Source organism: Triticum aestivum, chromosome 3A (genome assembly GCF_018294505.1).
Source record: "Triticum aestivum cultivar Chinese Spring chromosome 3A, IWGSC CS RefSeq v2.1, whole genome shotgun sequence".
Classification (NCBI taxonomy): Eukaryota; Viridiplantae; Streptophyta; class Magnoliopsida; order Poales; family Poaceae; genus Triticum; species Triticum aestivum.
This window is the reverse complement of record NC_057800.1, coordinates 648,798,382-648,816,569: the sequence shown is the minus strand read 5'-3', so window position 1 is coordinate 648,816,569 and position 18,188 is coordinate 648,798,382.

Sequence of the window (18,188 nt, the reverse complement as noted above, 5' to 3'; positions counted from 1 at the left end):
CGGGGCAGCGGCGCAATTTCGTCCGCCCGGGACGGACGTGTCCGGCGGCGGCACGAGGAGATCTTTTTAGGGTTAGGGGGAGATTGACCCGCAAATTTCGGAGGAGGGGCTAGTTTTATAGGTAGAGGGAGCTAGCAAGCTCCAAATGAGGTGTGGTTTTGGGCCACGTGATCATGATCGAACGCTCTAGATGATAGGAGAGGTATAAGTGGGTTTTGGGCCACTTTGGAGGGGTGTTGGGCTGCAACACACACGAGGCCTTCTCGGTCCCTCGGTTAACCGTTGGAGTATCAAACGAAGTCCAAATGGTATGAAACTTGACAGGCGGTCTACCGGTAGTAAACCAAGGCCGCATGACAAGTCTTGGTCCAATCCGGAAATGTTTAACGCCCGCACATGAAAAGAGGTAGAAAGGACCACGGGGTGACATAGGAGCGCCGGAATGCAAAACGGACAACGGGGAAAAAGCTCGGATGCATGAGACGAACACGTATGCCAATGCGATGCACATGATGACATGATATGAGATGCATGACAAAGACAACAACACACGGAGACAAAAACCCGACAACGGAGAAATAAAATAACTTAGCACCGGAAACGGCAAGAGTTGGGATACATATAAGGTAAATTACATCCGGGGTGTTACAAAAGGCATACAGTTTATCAAAATATTTGTGAGAAGAAAATTTTAGATATGGATGGTAGGAAATTAGATTTGAAGATCCATACAGAACCATCTTAAAATACTTGAATCATGATTGGGGTGCTGCTTCTTGATCTGGTCGGTGAGTGAGGAGGTAAGAAACAGGGACATCGAGGCACATTGGGCTTAGAGTTTAGGGAAATAGAAACCATCTAAAGTCTCTCTACCCTAAAATAAATCTGAACCCTTATAATGAAGCTTGATGCCCGTGCAGATGAATTTGAATATTTACTTATCTTAAATTGTGCATATGATGATGGAGCAGCTATTTGGGCCAACCTCCTACTGTTCTCGCAAAGTTTGGTTTAGTATTTTGTTTTTCTCTACGAAAGATCAAGTAATCTAATATCGAGCTTGTTCTTTTAGAGTAATTGAATTTTGAGTTTGTAATGATTGTTCATGCCTAATTGGCAATATTATTGACAACAAATTATTTTTGGTGTCAGACGAAGGGCATGACAGGTGGCACCAGTGGGAAGGTGAGCGCCGGTGGAGAAAAGCGGGAAAAGGAGTAGCATGAGGCGGTAGGCAGCCTTGAAGAGGATGAGAGGGCCTGCTGCTGGGGTTTGGTCCTAGGGATTTTTGGATCAGTGCTCGCGGCCCAGGTATCTTCTACCGTCTCTGGATCCTGAGCAGTATCTCTCTCTCTAATCTGCAATGACACATAGTAGTGACGGGTACAAGAGTGTGGCTGCTCCAGTACAACCCAAACATGGATGCAGGTGGATGTGGGCACTGTGGCCGCCACCAAGGATGGGGGGAGTCGCGCCACAACCGGCGTGGACACGGTAGGCATGCCGAAACTGTCAAGGACACGGGAGCCGCACTGCAGCCTTCGTGTTTTTCCTAATTTCTTACGTATGTGAGGTCGATTTAATATTCACATATATGCTAAAATTTGGACACCGAAGAACCAGCAATCGAATTATATGAAATTTCTTGCAAGAGCTACCATTCTTTTTAGTACTGACTAATCCCATGGGTACCGATGGTGAAATTTTCAGGTCTAAATACTGGATGGGATTTTCATTGCTGGCATTCTTCATGAACCTATCAAGGAGAACATTTCAATACTAATTGCTGCAAAGGTGTTCTCACCACCGGCTAGCAAGAAGAGAGTATGATTTTTCAGTGCTCACTGTTGTAAGCTTGATTCACAAGGAGCTTCTCAATGTTGTACATGTAGTTTGTGAGTAACAGAAATAAAACCTATTTCTTCATTCTTGTCTGGTACCTCCGTTTCAACTCCCAAAAACCAGTAGAGTTCAGTTACGTGCTTCAATATTAGGAAGTCATCATCTTCTAAAACAAATTTTGTTACCTACTCAAACATATATTGTTCCCGTGTTTCTAATATATTTTGTATAAAAACATGTGTACAATAGAACCTGTAGAACCTGCATTGGACCATGCTCATTTGCTCTGTCCATTTCTTCTAAAGAGTCCAGATTCTACGCATTCATAAATACGATTTAGTGTGCTCTATTACATTAACGGAATCAGATGATATATTTTTTATGCGAATTCATTGACACAGTTCCTTACAAAAGTTGTATCTTTGAAAAGGACAAACAACTCTATGTAATTCTATCATCCATTCCGATTTTGAGCCAAGTATACCCGTTATCTTTTTCCTTCTAGCAAGGTACCATAGACATGTTATGAAATTCTCCTTTACCTTCCAGGTGAACCAAATAGGCATCTTTTTAACAAATGGAGGGAATTCGTTTGCCAATAAAAATAATTTTTTCACAGGAGATGTTGTCTTATTTGATGAAGTTAACAACTTTCTATCCTTATTCCTCTTATTCAATGTGTGTTATCCCGATTTATACATGTAACAACAATGAATGATAATGAACTTAGACTCAATGTAAGGAGAGCCAATCTGTTTCGTTGAACAAAACAGCTCTCTATCCTTATTTCTCCTAAAAGCTTTCAGAAGATGCTCACACCATATGATTCCTTGAAACATAGAAGTATTTTTCACATCTATTACAATCCATGGTTTTTTTAGTTAATATTATTCTTTATATTTGTAAGTAGTATAAAGTTGCCCCAAAATTGGTAATATGATTTTGCATGATATATTATGATGCTGACAAGGAAGTTATTGGTGCTGAATAAAATAGCAGTATGAAATAACCCTGCACATATTTGTTGGCTTTTAGTTTGAGCCTTTCAACTCAACTGGAATTTGTATTTGTATAGTCTTTTACCTCTAGTTTTGCAGGTTATCTGGAATGATGGTAGGTATTAATGAAGTAGTCCACATTGGACTAGCTCAAAGTGGAGAAACATGATTGTATTATTAAGCATTTAAGCTCTTAGCAATTTAGAACCTCGATATCTTGGGGATGCCTTGCATTATTTCAAAGAGCTGTATTTTTTCCGGACATTTTATATTGCCACACAATGAGAGTTGAAAGTTCTGGTCTAGCATGATGTGTTGTCAGGACACGTCCCCACTCTCTCTCTCTCTCCCTCTCTCTCTCTCTCTCTCTCTCTCTCTCTCTCTGGTTGTAACAACTTCGAACATTTGTTTAAAGGGAACACAGTACTCCATGCGTTTGTCTTTAATTAATGGATAATAACAATACACATGCTTTCGTGAGATGATCGAATCTTAAGCATAAATAATAAAGGCATTCAAGTGTTATTATCATTTGTAATAAGTGCACAATAAAGAGTTTAATGTTTCAATTTTTTTGTCAAAATATATTGCAAGTGAAGTGGATTTTAATTATCATTTTTTGTTATTGGCTATCTTTTCAATCCATGTTAAAGTTGACATGCCCGTGGCAACGCATGGGTAGTCTACTAGTACCAACTAAGATACCACCATTATGGCCAGCCTTAATCATCGCATGCAATAATTTAGTGCACCTTGGAATATGAACATGTGTGGGGTGTGTATGTTTTTAATGACTTGAGACTATACCTAGCCCGGCATGCAAGATGACTTATTATGCACCGTTCCCCATACTTGCAGGAAGCCCGTTCGTCTCCAAATCTTCTCCTCTCCATGTGTGGAAATAATATGCCTACCAAACTCTCCTTCTCCCTTCGGCGGTCCCACCACTTCACCCCGTGTGAAAAAATCTGCATGCATGACTCTCCTCCCCCCACGCTCGTCCAATCCGTTGTGACCAGCAATATTTCCACCCCTTCTCTCCCCCGTAATTTACTCCAACAAATATGCCCACGTAGTTGTTACTTAACTGCAGGTGCATTGGGTCACTGACATATGGGCCCAACAGGGGTCTGGCCCACATGTCAGTGACGCAACTGGACCTGCAGTTAAGTCAGTGCATCTTAGTCCATATCTTACGTAGGTGTGCCATTGCTCGCTATAAATACTGCGCCTCCCACGACATCGCTATCTCCTCCCCCTCATGTTCACGTTCATCGCTATCTCCCCCCTCCCTCTCACGTTGACCACCATGGCATCGCCCCTCCCAAGCCCTAGGAGCCCCTCGCTGCACCGTGTGGACGGTCACGCTCGCCATTCCGTTCCTCGCCGCCACTAGTCGAGGAGGACGCGTCGGTGTTCCGCTCCTCGCCGCCACTAGTCGAGGACGACGCGTTGGCGTTCCGCTCCTCGCCATGACGCGACGCGTCGCCATTCTGTTCCTCGCCGCCACTAGTCGAGGAGGACGCATCGGCATTCCGCTCCTCACCGCGACGCGTCGAGGTGGACGCGTCGGCGTTCCCAATCTCGCCAGCACGCGCGCCGGAGGACGTGTCGGCTCCCCGCTACAAGGAGAATGCCGCGCCGCCCGCCGAGCCCCCCAGCCTCGAGGATGGAAAGAAATGGATGTCGCCTTGTGGGAGGCTTTGCCTCCAGCAGAGCGCGCCAAAATAGAGGCGGGGAAGAAGGCCGAGGAAGAGAAGCGCACCGCGGAACAAGCTGCATGGGAGGCCTATGTCGCGTCCGAGAGAGTCAGGCAATTGACTCTTTGACAGAAGGCTCGTGCGAGGGCCGTGAGGATGGTGGAGGACGCCCGTGCCGTCGCCCTGAGTGCAGTCGGGCCCAAGCGCCTCATCTACGCTTGGCGGTACATGGGTCGGGTGCATGCTTCCAGCGAGGAGGAGTACCTGTTGGCGCTGGATCACCACACCGGTGAGATCGCGCTAGCCCGCCGGCAAGCCGCCAATCAGCAACTCGCGAGTTGCGAGGCAGAGGAAGAGGCGTTGTGTCGGCGCGTTGGGAAATGGCCGCGCACCAGGGCACTCGTGGCGCGCCGCAAGCGCTCCTGCGAGCGTCGTGGCTTTTAGGAGGAGTATAATTTTTGTTTTGTAAGGTGATCTCATTAGTTTTGCGACGCAAATGATAAATCCCGAACGTTCAGGAATTTTTAGCGTCCTTAATTAAGTATGTAAAAGGGAAAGTTTGGAAACCTTGTGTATTCGTACGCATTTTGCAAGTACGTGCATATAGCACAAACTTTACTATATACTATCGCACTACACATCTCTCTCGATATATGCTTGCAGACTGTGCTACTCCCTCCGTCCAGGTCAATAAGTCATCTTTGGTTGTGCACCATGACCAAGAAGGAGGGAAGACTTATACACCTAGACGGAGGGAGTACTACTATTACTTATGTACGTCCAAATGCACGTTTTAACATTACGATGCGGTTTTTGTAAAAGTAGAAAAACAGCACTAGTCAAGCTTGTGAAACGATTCAATGCAAAACAAATGCAAAAATGCTCGTTTGATTGTTTACTTTTAGCTTCCTTCTCTGTGGTTATTTCTCTATCGTACTTTGTACGGAGTATCTCACTGGTTGGAAAGGCATGCAAATTCCCAAACCGCTTCCTGAAGGAAATATGCCCTAGAGGCAATAATAAAGTTATTATTTATTTCCTTATAATCATGATAAAAGGTTTATTATTCATGCTAGAATTGTATTAACCGGAAACATAATACATGTGTGAATACATAGACAAACAAAGTGTCACTAGTATGCCTCTACTTGACTAGCTCGTTAATCAAAGATGGTTATGTTTCCTAACCATGAACAATGAGTTGTTATTTGATTAACGGGATCACATCATTAAGAGAATGATCTGATTGACATGACCCATTCCATTAGCTTAGCACCCGATCGTTTAGTATGTTGCTATTGCTTTCTTCATGACTTATACATGTTCTTGTAACTATGAGATTATGCAACTCCTGTTTACCGGAGGAACACTTTGGGTACTACCAAACGTCACAATGTAATTGGGTGATTATAAAGGAGTACTAGAGGTGTCTCCAAAGGTACATATTGGGTTGGCGTATTTCGAGATTAGGTTTTTTCACTCCGATTGTCGGAGAGGTATCTCTGGGCCCTCTCGGTAATACACATCACTTAAGCCTTGCAAGCATTGCAACTAAATGAGTTATTTGTGGGATGATGTATTACAGAACGAGTAAAGAGACTTGCCGGTAATGAGATTGAACTAGGTACGGGATACCGACGATTGAATCTCGGGCAAGTAACATACCGATGACAAAGGGAACAACGTATGTTGTTATGCGGTCTGACCGATAAAGATCTTCGTAGAATATGTAGGAGCCAATATGGGCATCCAGGTCCCGCTATTGGTTATTGACCGGAGACATGTCTCGGTCATGTCTACATTGTTCTCGAACCCGTAGGGTCCGCACGCTTAAGGTTACGATGACAGTTGTTATGAGTTTTATGCATTTTGATGTACCGAATATTATTCGGAGTCCGAGATGAGATCACGGACATGACGAGGAACTCCGCAATGGTTCGGAGATAAAGTTTGATATATATGATAATAGTGTTTGGTCACCGGAAGGGTTCCAGAAATCACCGGAAGGGGTTCCGGATGTTTCCCGAAATGTTTGGGTACGAGAACACTTTATTTGGGCCAAAGGGGAAAGCCCACAAGGTTTTTGGAAAGCGCAAAAGGAAGTTTTGCGGAGTCCAGGGGCCAGACGCCAGGGTCCCTGGTGTCTGGCCCTGGAGTCCGAGAAGGACTCTTGCCTATCGGGTGAAACCGACTTTGTGAAGGCTTTAACTCCAAGTTTCGACCCCAGGGCTCAAGATATAAATAGAGGGGCAGGGCTAGCACCAAAGAGAGATCAAGAAACACAAGTTGATCCACGTGATCTATTCCTTAGCCGTGTGCGGCGCCCCCAGCCACCATAGTCCTCGATAATACTGTAGCGGAGTTTAGGCGAAGCCCTGCTGCTGTAGTACATCAAGAACATCACCACGCCGTCGTGCTGACGGAACTCTTCCCCGACACTTTGCTGGATCGGAGTCCGGGGATCGTCATAGAGCTGAACGTGTGCTCGAACTTGGAGGTACCGTAGTTTCGGTCCTTGATCGGTTGGATCGTGAAGACGTACGACTACTTCCTCTATGTTGCGTCAACGCTTCCGCAGTCGGTCTGCGTGGGTACGTAGACAACACTCTCCCATCTCGTTGCTATGCATCACATGATCTTGCGTGAGCATAGGAACATTTTTGAAATTACTACGAAACCCAACAGTGGCATCCGAGCCTAGGTTATTTATGTTGATGTTATATGCACGAGTAGAACACAAGTGAGTTGTGGGCGATATAAGTCATACTGCCTACCAGCATGTCATACTTTGGTTCGGCGGCATTGTTGGAAGAGACGACCGGACCAACATTACGCGTACGCTTACGTGAGACCGGTTCCCCCGACGTGCTTTGCACATAGGTGGCTTGCGGGCGACTGTCTCTCCAACTTTAGTTGAACCAAGTATGGCTACGCCTGGTCCTTGCGAAGGTTAAAACGGAGTCTATTTGACAAACTATCGTTGTGGTTTTGATGCGTAGGTGAGATTGGTTCTTTCTTAAGCCCGTAGCAGCCACGTAAAACTTGCAACAACAAAGTAGAGGGCGTCTAACTTGTTTTTGCAGGGCATGTTGTGATGTGATATGGTCAAGACATGATGCTGAATTTTATTGTATGAGATGATCATGTTTTGTAACCGAGTTATCGGCAACTGGAAGGAGCCTTATGGTTGTCGTTTTATTGTATGCAATGCAATCGCGATGTAATGCTTTACTTTTATCACTAAGCGGTAGCGATAGTCGTAGAAGCACGAGCTTGGCTAGACGACAACGATGCTACGATGGAGATCAAGGTGTCACGCCGGTGACGATGGTGATCACGACGGTGCTTCGGAGATGGAGATCACAAGCACAAGATGATGATGGCCATATCATATCACTTATATTGATTGCATGTGATGTTTATCCTTTTATGCATCTTATCTTGCTTTGATTGACAGTAGCATTATAAGATGATCTCACTAAATTATCAAGAAGTGTTCTCCCTGAGTATGCACCGTTGCGAAAGTTCTTCATGCTGAGACACCACGTGATGATCGGGTGTGATAGGTTCTACGTTCAAATACAATGGGTGCAAAATAGTTGCGCACGCGGAAGACTCAGGTTATACTTGACGAGCCAAGCATATACAGATATGGCCTTGGAACACGGAGACCGAAAGGTCGAGCGTGAATCATATAGTAGATATGATCAACATAACGATGTTCACCATTGAAAACTACTCCATCTCATGTGATGATCGGTTATGGTTTAGTTGATTTGGATCACGTAATCACTTAGAGGATTAGAGGGATGTCTATCTAAGTGGGAGTTCTTTAATTAATTTGATTAACTGAACTTAAATTTATCATGAAACTTAGTACCTGATTAGTATCTTGCTTGTTTATGTTTGATTGTAGATAGATGGCTCGTTTGTTGTTCCGTTGAATTTTAATGCGTTCCTTGAGAAAGCAAAGTTGAAAGATGATGGTAGCAATTACATGGACTGGGTCCGTAACTTGAGGATTATCCTCATTGCTGCATAGAAGAATTACGTCCTGGAAGCACCACTAGGTGCCAGGCCTGCTGTAGGAGCAACGCCGGATGTTATGAACGTCTGGCAGAGCAAAGCTGATGACTACTCGATAGTTCAGTGTGCCATGCTTTACGGCTTAGAATCGGGACTTCAACGACGTTTTGAACGTCATGGAGCATATGAGATGTTCCAGGAGTTGAAGTTAATATTTCAAGCAAATGCCCGGATTGAGAGATATGAAGTCTCCAATAAGTTCTATAGCTGCAAGATGGAGGAGAACAGTTCTGTCAGTGAGCATATACTCAAAATGTCTGGGTATAATAATGACTTGATTCAATTGGGAGTTAATCTTCCAGATGATTGCGTCATTGACAGAATTCTTCAATCACTGCCACCAAGCTACAAGAGCTTCGTGATGAACTATAATATGCAAGGGATGAACAAGACTATTCCCGAGCTCTTCGCGATGCTGAAAGCTGCGGAGGTAGAAATCAAGAAGGAGCATCAAGTGTTGATGGTCAACAAGACCACTAGTTTCAAGAAAAAGGGCAAAGGGAAGAAGAAGGGGAACTTCAAAAAGAACGGCAAGCAAGTTGCTACTCAAGAGAAGAAACCCAAACCTGGACCTAAGCCTGAAACTGAGTGCTTCTATTGCAAGCAGACTGGTCACTGGAAGCGGAACTGCCCCAAGTATTTGGCGGATAAGAAGGATGGCAAGGTGAACAAAGGTATATGTGATATACATGTTATTGATGTGTACCTTACTAATGCTCGCAGTAGCACCTGGGTATTTGATACTGGTTCTGTTGCTAATATTTGCAACTCGAAACAGGGACTACAGGATCAAGCGAAGATTGGTTAAGGACGAGGTGACGATGCGCGTAGGAAACGGTTCCAAAGTCGATGTGATCGCATTCGGCATGCTACCTCTACATCTACCTTCGGGATTAGTATTAGACCTAAATAATTGTTATTTGGTGCCAGCGTTAAGCATGAACATTATATCTGGATCTTGTTTGATGCGAGACGGTTATTCATTTAAATCAGAGAATAATGGTTGTTCTATTTATATGAGTAATATCTTTTATGGTCATGCACCCTTGAAGAGTGGTCTATTCTTGTTGAATCTCGATAGTAGTAACACACATATTCATAATGTTGAAGCCAAAAGATGCAGAGTTGATAATGAGAGTGCAACTTATTTGTGGCACTGCCGTTTAGGTCATATCGGTGTAAAGCGCATGAAGAAACTCCATTCTGATGGACTTTTGGAACCACTTGATTATGAATCACTTGGTACTTGCGAACCGTGCCTCATGGGCAAGATGACCAAAACACCATTCTCCGGTACTATGGAGAGAGCAACAGATTTGTTGGAAATCATACATACAGATGTATGTGGTCCGATGAATATTGAGGCTCGTGGCGGATATCGTTATTTTCTCACCTTCACAGATGATTTAAGCAGATATGGGTATATCTACGTAATGAAACATAAGTCTGAAACATTTGAAAAGTTCAAGGAATTTCAGAGTGAAGTTGAAAATCATCGTAACAAGAAAATAAAGTTTCTACGATCTGATCGTGGAGGAGAATATTTGAGTTACGAGTTTGGTGTACATTTGAAAAATTGTGGAATAGTTTCGCAACTCACGCCACCCGGAACACCACAGCGTAATGGTGTGTCCGAACGTCGTAATCGTACTTTACTAGATATGGTGCGATCTATGATGTCTCTTACTGATTTACCGCTATCATTTTGGGGATATGCTCTAGAGACGGCCGCATTCACGTTAAATAGGGCACCATCAAAATCCGTTGAGACGACGTCTTATGAACTATGGTTTGGCAATAAACCAAAGTTGTCATTTCTGAAAGTTTGGGGCTGTGATGCTTATGTGGAAAAGCTTCAACCTGATAAGCTCGAACCCAAATCGGAGAAATGTGTCTTCATAGGATATCCAAAGGAAACTATTGGATACACCTTCTATCACAGATCCGAAGGCAAGATTTTTGTTGCTAAATTCGGAAACTTTCTAGAGAAGGAGTTTCTCTCGAAAGAAGTGAGTGGGAGGAAAGTAGAACTTGACGAGGTAACTGTACCTGCTCCCTTACTGGAAAGTAGTACATCACAGAAAAATGTTTCAGTGACACCTACACCAGTTAGTGAGGAAGCTAATGATAATGATCATGAAACTTCAGATCAAGATACTACCGAACCTCGTAGATCAACCAGAGTAAGATCCGCGCCAGAGTGGTACGGTAATCCTGTTCTGGAAGTCATGCTACTAGATCATGATGAACCTACGAACTATGAAGAAGCAATGGTAAGCCCAGATTCCGCAAAATGGCTTGAAGCCATGAAATCTGAGATGGGATCCATGTATGAGAACAAAGTATGGACTTTGGTTGACTTGCCCGATGATCGGCAAGCAATTGAGAATAAATGGATCTTCAAGAAGAAGACTGACGCTGACGGTAATATTGCTGTCTACAAAGCTCGACTTGTCGCGAAAGGTTTTCGGCAAGTTCAAGGGGTTGACTACGATGAGACCTTCTCACCTGTAGTGATGCTTAAGTCTATCCGAATCATGTTAGCAATTGCCGCATTTTATGATTATGAAATTTGGCAGATGGATGTCAAAACTGCATTCCTGAATGGATTTCTGTAAGAAGAGTTGTATATGATGCAACCGGAAGGTTTTGTCGATCCAAAGGGAGCAAACAAAGTGTGCAAGCTCCAGTGATCCATTTATGGACTGGTGCAAGCCTCTCGGAGTTGGAATAAACGCTTTGATAGTGTGATCAAAGCATTTGGTTTTATAGAGACTTTCGGTGAAGCCTGTATTTACAAGAAAGTGAGTGGGAGCTCTGTAGCATTTCTGGTATTATATGTGGATGACATATTACTGATTGGAAATGATATAGAATTTCTGGATAGCATAAAGGGATACTTGAATAAGAGTTTTTCAATGAAAGACCTCGGTGAAGCTGCTTATATATTAGGCATAAAAATCTATAGAGATAGATCAAAACGCTTAATTGGACTTTCACAAACAAGATACCTTGACAAAATTTTGAAGAAGTTCAAAATGGATCAAGCAAAGAAAGGATTCTTGCCTGTATTACAAGGCGTGAAATTGAGTAAGACTCAATGCCCGACCACTGCCGAAGATAGAGAGAATATGAAAGATGTTCCCTATGCATCAGCCATAGGATCTATCATGTATGCAATGCTGTGTACCAGACCCGATGTGTGCCTTGCTATAAGTCTAGCAGGGAGGTACCAAAGTAATCCAGGAGTGGATCGCTGGACAGCGGTCAAGAACATCCTGAAATACCTGAAAAGGACTAAGGATATGTTTCTCGTATATGAAGGTGACAAAGAGCTCGTCGTAAATGGTTATGTTGATGCAAGCTTTGACACTGATCCGGACGATTCTAAATCGCAAACCGGATACGTGTTTACATTAAACGGTGGAGCTGTCAGTTGGTGCAGTTCTAAACAAAGCGTTGTAGCGGGATCTACATGTGAAGCAGAGTACATAGCTGCTTCAGAAGCAGCAAATGAAGGAGTCTGGATGAAGGAGTTCATATCCGATCTAGGTGTCATACCTAGTGCATCGGGTCCAATGAAAATCTTTTGTGACAATACTGGTGCAATTGCCTTGGCAAAGGAATCCAGATTTCACAAGAGAACCAAGAACATCAAGAGACGCTTCAATTCCATCCGGGATCTAGTCCAGGTGGGAGACATAGAGATTTGCAAGATACATATGGATCTAAATGTTGCAGACCCGTTGACTAAGCCTCTACCACGAGCAAAACATGATCAGCACCAAGGCTCCATGGGTGTTAGAATCATTATGGTGTAATCAAGATTATTGACTCTAGTGCAAGTGGGAGACTGAAGGAAATATGCCCTAGAGGCAATAATAAAGTTATTATTTATTTCCTTATAATCATGATAAAAGGTTTATTATTCATGCTAGAATTGTATTAACCGGAAACATAATACATGTGTGAATACATAGACAAACAAAGTGTCACTAGTATGCCTCTACTTGACTAGCTCGTTAATTAAACATGGTTATGTTTCCTAACCATGAACAATGAGTTGTTATTTGATTAACGGGATCACATCATTAAGAGAATGATCTGATTGACATGACCCATTCCATTAGCTTAGCACCCGATCGTTTAGTATGTTGCTATTGCTTTCTTCATGACTTATACATGTTCCTGTAACTATGAGATTATGCAACTCCCGTTTACTGGAGGAACACTTTGGGTACTACCAAACGTCACAACATAACTGGGTGATTATAAAGGAGTACTACAGGTGTCTCCAAAGGTACATGTTGGGTTGGCGTATTTCGAGATTAGGTTTTGTCACTCCGATTGTCGGAGAGGTATCTTTGGGCCCTCTCGGTAATACACATCACTTAAGCCTTGCAAGCATTGCAACTAAATGAGTTAGTTGCGGGATGATGTGTTACAAAACGAGTGAAGAGACTTGCCGGTAACGAGATTGAACTAGGTATGGGATACCGACGATCGAATCTCGGGCAAGTAACATACCGATGACAAAGGGAACAACGTATGTTGTTATGCGGTCTGACCGATAAAGATCTTCATAGAATATGTAGGAGCCAATATGGGCATCCAGGTCCCGCTATTCGTTATTGACCGGAGACATGTCTCGGTCATGTCTACATTGTTCTCGAACCCGTAGGGTCCGCACGCTTAAGGTTACGATGACAGTTGTTATGAGTTTTATGCATTTTGATGTACCGAATATTGTTCGGAGTCCGAGATGAGATCACGGACATGACGAGGAACTCCGGAATGGTCCGGAGATAAAGTTTGATATATATGATAATAGTGTTTGGTCACCGGAAGGGTTCTGGAAATCACCGGAAGGGGTTCCGGATGTTTCCCGAAATGTTTGGGTATGAGAACACTTTATTTGGGCCAAAGGGGAAAGCCCACAAGGCTTTTGGAAAGCGCAAAAGGAAGTTTTGTGGAGTCCAGGGGCCAGACGCCAGGGTCCCTGGCGTCTGGGTCCAGACGTCGGGATCCCTGGCGTCTGGCCCTGGAGTCCGAGAAGGACTCTTGCCTATCGGGTGAAACCGACTTTGTGAAGGCTTTAACTCCAAGTTTCGACCCCAGGGCTCAAGATATAAATAGAGGGGCAGGGCTAGCACCAAAGAGAGATCAAGAAACACAAGTTGATCCACGTGATCTATTCCTTAGCCGTGTGCGGCGCCCCCAGCCACCATAGTCCTCGATAATACTGTAGCGGAGTTTAGGCGAAGCCCTGCTGCTGTAGTACATCAAGATCGTCACCATGCCGTCGTGCTGACGGAACTCTTCCCCGACACTTTGCTGGATCGGCGTCCGGGGATCGTCATCAAGCTGAACGTGTGCTCGAACTCGGAGGTGCCGTAGTTTCGGTGCTTGATCGGTTGGATCGTGAAGACGTACGACTACTTCCTCTATGTTGCGTCAACGCTTGCGCAGTCCGTCTGCGTGGGTACGTAGACAACACTCTCCCATCTTGTTGCTATGCATCACATGATCTTGCGTGAGCGTAGGAAATTTTTTGAAATTACTACGAAACCCAACACTTCCTACACCCTGTATCGAATTTTTTGCCTAACAAGTTGTGCCGTGCAATTGGAATTCCAACTTGAGTACTACTACTAGTAGGAGTACCAGGGGCCAGTTCTTTTAGGCTTCTAGATTAGTAATCCCATAACTACTACCTCCGTCCTGGTTTATTGGTCCCCATTGTAATCTGTGTCGAATTTTGATCATAAATTTAACTAATGAAATGTTAGTGTATGTCACATGCACTACTCCATCCGTCTAGGTGAGTAAGTCATCTTAGGTTGTGCGCCGTGACCAAGGAGGAGGAGAAAACGAGAAATGTTAATGTTTATTTGCTAATTAATAGTATTGCATGCAATGAACTAACCACTGCATGTCGTGTTTGATATCTCAAGTCATTAAAAGCATGCACACTCTTTATCTCTTATTGGTTGATATGTCAAGAAACAAGAAACGAGGTATAAGTTAATGCACCGCGCCTAAGTGTTTTGGGATTATTTGGTTTTCGTAAGATGACTTACACACCTAGACGGAGGGATTACAATGGTGAGGAATAAACCAGTTAAATCTTTGGTCAAAATTTAGCACAAATTACAATGGTGAGGAATAAACCAGGACTGAGTAGTAGTTTAGAAGCCCAAATAAATGAGTGAGGCGCCTTATTGTTACTCTCCACTGTGACTAGTCTTGTGGGAAAAGCTGGGGAAGCCGCCAAAAGAACTGGCCCTAGGAGTAGTAGCTAGGGATCGAGTGTGCGAGATGAAACGGAGAAAGTAAATGCAGAGAGATGAAATGCAAAAAAGATGGAGGGGTACGGTTGCTTGTCCATTTATTTTACCAGGCCACTTATTATTGGGAGTGGTTGGGTTTTGTGATATGACAGCTTTACTGCCGTGCCATGAGCGGGATGAGAGGTGAGACTCCCATGCAGCGCCGGCCTCTACACTGGTACTACATCAGTCGTGGTTTATTAGTCCCCCATTGAATTTGACTGAAGATTTAGCTGACAAAATGTTAGTGCATGTCAACAAAAACTATATCATTGGATTCGTATTTGAACATAGTTTTGAATGATATAATTTTAGGTGACATGCATCAGCATTTATCGTACTATATATAATTTTAGTTCAATTTTTGGTCGTACTAATCTATAGTAGTAAGGTGCCCGTGCGTTGCACCGAAGAGTGAAATGCATTGATCGGGGAGTTGTTTATTTTGACAAAGGATGTGGGGGGTCATCTCGTGTGTAACGGGTATCGATAGGTTTCTTCGGATATTATTTCAACTCTAGAGCTCACAAACATCCGGGTGAAATAGATAAAAAGGTATCTTTTGCAAACAAAAGCGTTCAACTATTCAACCTGCATCCAAAACTTGTGAAGAAATAACACTTATTGTGCTTTGCAAGAAATGATCTTTAAGAATTAGTTTTTGAGTATCGTTTGTTATACATGTTGGCTACATATGACATGGCACTTTTTTATAGTCAGCAGTTGGCTATACTATTAAGTAATATTAACCATGCCCTTATACACCTAGACGGAGGGATTAAATCAGGATGACTTGCAAGCGGGCAGAGGAGATGTAAGAAATGGTTCATCGTAAGTCTTTCACCAGTACTGTAGTAAAAATTCATACATGGAAGATTCTAGACTAAACCATAAACGGATACACTTTTATTCATGCGCGATACTCCAATAGAGCAAGATCCTGCATGGAAGTCTCCACATGCTTAGACATCGGATTACATTGAGCGAAGACTAATGATCAACATTTAACTTGATAATGCGTATGTCCAGGTGAACCTCCTTGGAGTCCCCGTGCACCGCGTCGGCGGGTAAAGGATGTCATGGGTTTTCCAAGTCCACATTGGCGGGATAGTCCCAGCTCCCTAGAGTCCAAGTCTGTTCGATGAGGCCGGTGTCGCCGCCCACGCGACCCAAAGGAGTAGTAACACTAACCACGCACCCGTACATCGGCCTCGTGTCAGTGTCAGCGTCAGCGGTGTCACCCCTGACGCACATTACAGAGACGGGGCGGCGGCCTGCGCGGGCCTCGCCGGTGCCCACGATCAAAAGGAAGACGCTGCCGTCCTCCTCCGAGACTAGCAGGCGGCGGTGATCCTCCAGCGACTCCGGCATGGTGAACGGGTAGCATGTCTCGTACTTGATGTTCTCCGCCAAGGGCCAGCAGTGACCGCTGCACGCATCCGTGAGGTGATGCACCATGTCCGCCAGCGAGCCACAAAACGGCATCGGGCACTCATAGCAGTGGACGAAGGGCTCCTTGGAGGCATCGACTAGGTCGTCCATGAAACGGGAGTGACTGTAGGGGACATTGCGCCAGTTGAATATATGAGCAAGTTACTACGAGATTTAATCTGAATAAGCACAAAATAAATCATGACGGCTATAACAGAGATGAAACTAATCATGTGGACTAGCATAGTAGTAGGATACAGAGTAGAAACATGAATTCTACCATGATTTCGAACAGGAAGGACAGAAACACATATGGTGCAACGGGAGCAGCACCGTTGGCGTTAAGGTTGTCTCCCATGTCCAAACACCACGTAGACACGATCTTTGAGCATGGTTCGTAGTCGTTCCACGCTCGGGCATTGAAGTTTGTAACTATTTTAGATTAGAATATACTACTCCCCCGGTGCTAGTAGTAGAGCAGAGTCCTACTCTACTACTCTACTCAAGCAAGTTAGGGCATAGCACTGTAGGGAGTACCAGTACTGTGATTACTCAAGCAAGTTGTTTGGCATAGACATGACCCTACGCTGCTGGTATGTGTCTCGTAAGTCAAGCGGCGTTCTGTAGTCATCATCCTCTGTCCACTTCCCGCAACACATATTCGCTTCTCCATCTTTGTCCGCACATAATCTCGCCTAATCTTCCATCCCCGCTAAGGCGCCTCCCCCCCCCCCCGTCCGAAACCCAAGCACTAACAATGGCAGAATCGAGCAGCGTTCGCCGAAAGAGTGGCTGGAATTTGCTCCCCACAGAGGTAATCAAGCTCATTGTTTCGCGTGTGGACAATCTCAGTACCGTTTACTCAAAGCCCTCAGGCCGGAGCTTTTTAAGCCAGCTCCTTGCTTGCTGATGGCGCCTGATCTTCAGAAACGGCGTGTCACACAGCATAACGATCATAGGGTGGCGAGCATCAACCCCCTTGACTGTGATCCGATCCCCATCAGACTCAACTACATTAACGGTATGTACTGGGTCGGCATGAACACGTCTTGGATGGTGCTCGTCGACGGTCGCGGCAGCTGGATGCTTGTGGAGGTCTACACCCGGCGATTGACCCCCCTTCCTTCAATTAACACTACACTGCTTTGGCACCGCGGCCCGGAATACTCGGAATCTTACAGTAGCCAACATGATACCAAGTTTGATTTTCTCAAGGTTGTAATCTGCCAAGTGCCCGCAAGATCTGTGAATTATAAAGACTTCAGGCTAATTGTGTTCTTCAACCGCGGTCTCACCTATCTGACAGGTCACTGCGGTAAGTGGATAAATCTGCATGTCCATCGCAGGATCATACATCCTCCATGGTTCTCTGATGCCATTGAACACAAGGGCTTCATTTACGTTGTTGAATCCTTCTATGGCTGGACGTATTGCTGGCCTACTCCAGTCATCGCTACAAACAGCTGTTACAGTAGTATGTTACTTTCCTATGATGTCATGATGGCTTGCTTATATTACTGTCAACATTTGCTGAAAAAATATTCAATCTCATAACATGTTGTTCTTAAGATTGACTAAATCAAGAGCCCTTTTTTATTTGACTCCAACTTGATATGATGTTGTAGTCCGCCTGGTGTCCCTACCCTTCCTAATCCCAGAACCTTTCAAAGAAAAGTGGCATGGCAGTTGCAGGTGGTTCCTGGCTCGATCAGACGACGGCGAAAGATTGATGATCGTTCGCACGTACCGGACGTGTTGTTTCACGGAATACAATCACAGTCACTGCAAGGTCTTTGAGCAGG